This window comes from Mastomys coucha, unplaced genomic scaffold, assembly GCF_008632895.1.
Source record: "Mastomys coucha isolate ucsf_1 unplaced genomic scaffold, UCSF_Mcou_1 pScaffold4, whole genome shotgun sequence".
Lineage (NCBI taxonomy): Eukaryota > Metazoa > Chordata > Mammalia > Rodentia > Muridae > Mastomys > Mastomys coucha.
In genome coordinates this window covers 52,888,786-52,891,850 of record NW_022196910.1, presented here as the reverse complement: position 1 = coordinate 52,891,850, position 3,065 = coordinate 52,888,786, and positions in this window count along the sequence as shown.

The following is a 3,065-nucleotide window of genomic DNA, read 5'->3' as shown; positions in this document are numbered from 1 at the left end:
CTCTTCCTCCTCTCCCTCCTCTCCCTCCTTCTCTCCCTCCTTCTCTCCTACCCTCTCCCTCTCTCTCTCCTTCCCTCTCCCTCCCTCTCTCCCTTCCTCCCTCTTCCCCTCTTCCTCCCCTCTCTCTTTCTCTCTCTTCCTCCTTCTCTCCCTCTCTCTCCCTCCCTCTCCCTCTCCCTCTTTCCTTCTCCCTGTCTCTCTCAGTGCCTCTATGTGGTTTTGAACATGCAAGGTAGGTATGAACTGTGCTATCTCAAATAATTTTCTCAATATCACTAAGCCTTGGCTCTTTTATTGTAAACTAGGAGTTGCATTAGAAATGCTCTGTACTTATTGAGTGATACCAGTGGGATGAAGTAGAAGTTTCTGGCACATAGTAGCTGTTTAATAAACAACTAATTTAATCTTCATCTTCCCCTTTATCCTCTGATGCAGAATATGTGCTAATCTCGGAAGAAGCCATACATTTCTATGTAAATCTTCCCGGGTTGAAAGCCACAGGGAGAGACAATTAAGTTTAATCGATGAGCCGATGTAAACACCCATTAACAGATGCCCCATTTATAGTGGCAAAGGCTGACTGCTCTGCAATTGCTTCTTATAAAATATGACATTAATCAAGAAGACTAATTTTGGTGCTGATGTGGTTTAAAGTGTTTCCACTCAAATTCCACCCAGGGACAGTAATGTGTTCACAAACAACAGCCACGGGGACAAATCCCTGTTGCTAATCTTACCTATATTAGCTTTTCCACCCATGGGAGTATGATTAATATCAAAGTCTAACAAAGAAAACAGGATGCAGAGAGAACTGAAAATTTAATTTTGTGATCGGGTGATATTTTAGGATTATATATATATATATATATATATATATATATTCTACTATATTAGGTTTCCATATTACCCATCAAATGGCCCTTAATTTTTGCTGTCTCTGCCCATATTCCCTCCTTCATCTCTCTTTTCCCTCCCCTCCCCCTTGATCTTTGGGAATGGGGGCAGAGACTGAGGAGAGGTCACAGCACATACACTGATACAAGGCTGGAGATGAAACTGGGGGTTGGATTTTGAGGAGAGGATGATGTGGAGGTAAAGATGTTAGGTTAGCCTACCTGCTTCCAAAAGACATTCTTAGTCTTTTCCAAATTATTTGGTGTGATTTGATCAATAACAGTTCTACGGTGTACCGAGCTGACCTATGCTTTCTACTCCTAATCTCTTACTACCTCGGATATTTTATCTCTTAAGGCATCATATTGCATCTTGAGTCTTGCTTGTACATTTGGCCATGCACATAGATACCCAAAGGGTCCGCATCGCCATGTTGCTTTCTGCTGCGTGTTGAATACATATCTGGAACCATAGCCCCTCCGAACGACAGAAACGGGGCATGGATACACAACAGCTCTCGAAAAGAAATGCGTGGAAAAGTTTTATTCAGTATTGATTTACGTTTCAGATATTGAAGCATCACAAAATTTGCATGGGCGTCCGATGAGCAGAAGAGCGACGAACTCATAAAAAGACACTGAGGCTGTGCAGAGAAGATAGAGGAAGTCCGCAGCACAGAGTCCAGGACCAGCGGACCCGCCTTCAAACCCACTCCTGTCTCACTTCTGTGTGACTGTGTTCTGCTTACTTCCACAGGCACATCTGTGAGGGACGACCTAGACTAGGTTAACTGAGGTGAGGGGCCTGCCTTGGCTGTAGACAGAATCATTCTGTGAGCTAGGCCCCGTAGGATAGCTCAAGGTCTTGCCTCTAGAGAAACCCTCTCATAAACAACACCTGTCAATAAAAAAAGCCCATGGCCAACTAGCTGAGGCACAATATAGGAGGTGGGACGAGAGGATTCTGGGAAATAGAGAGGTAGGAGATTTGGGCTGGTACGCTGAGGAGCCATAAAGCTGCTGGTAGCTGACTCCGGATAGAATAAAGAGGATTAGCCCCGAACTTGGACACACGAAGCTGAGGAGAGGTAACTAACCATGTGGAAGACATAGACTACTTTGAATAGGTTAAATACATTACTAGGGCTAGTTGGAGACTAAGCCCGAGCTATGTAGCCTAGGTATTTACTAATAAATAAAGACTCTCAAGAGTTGTCATTCCTGGAGGAAAAACTGATTCCTTTTTTACACCTACCATCATGATCCCTCCACCATACTGGTCTGTACCTGCAAACTGTCAGGCAGCGTCCGTCAGCCAGCATCCCACTCTTTCTTCCCAAACTTGCTTTTGTCAGGTGTTTGTCAAACAGAAAGAGACATCTAATGCTGACAGGTTATCAAACCTCTGAGAGCCATCTACTTTCCTCATTTTAAAAATGGGCAGGGTAAGGGCTGAAGAGATGGCTCAGCAGGTAAGAGCACCGACTGTTCTTCCAAAGGTTGTGAGTTCAAATCCCAACAACCACATGGTGGCTCACAACCACCCATAATGAAATCTGACACCCTCTTCTGTGTACTCATTTATAATAATAAATAAATCTTTAAAAAAAAAATGGGCAGGGTAATAGTATGACCGCCAAAGACAGGATAAAGCTTTGTACAGACACAATGTAGGGTTTCCAAAAGACAGCAGCTGGCAACTGTGGTTAGCTGAGATTGTTGGGATTTGTCGTGGACTTCTACAGACACCTGGGAACCTGAAGCCTTGAGTAATTTCCCCCATCACGAACGGCCACGAGTGCTAAGGCTGCGTTTCTCTAGTGCTTATGTTACAGGGAAATGGAGTTTGTATATTTAATTAAGGTTTCTAATCAGCTCTTGTGAGATTAATTAAAACAGATTATCTGGTGGGCCCAATCTGATTCCGGAAGCCTTTTAGGAGAAGCAGTTCTCTCTGGCTGTGATTTAAAGGGAAGTCAGAAGATTCCACCTGCCCCTGCTGATGAGCAGCGAGGAGGCCCCAAACTGAAGGCTTACTTCACAGTCCGCAGGGAGTGAGGACTAGACTCAAAAAAAACCTGAGGACCGATTGGGCTGCAAGCCAGGAACACCTGAGTCTTGCCTAAAGCATGAAGGAAACATTTCAAGTGAGGTTGCCCAAAGTCTCAACCA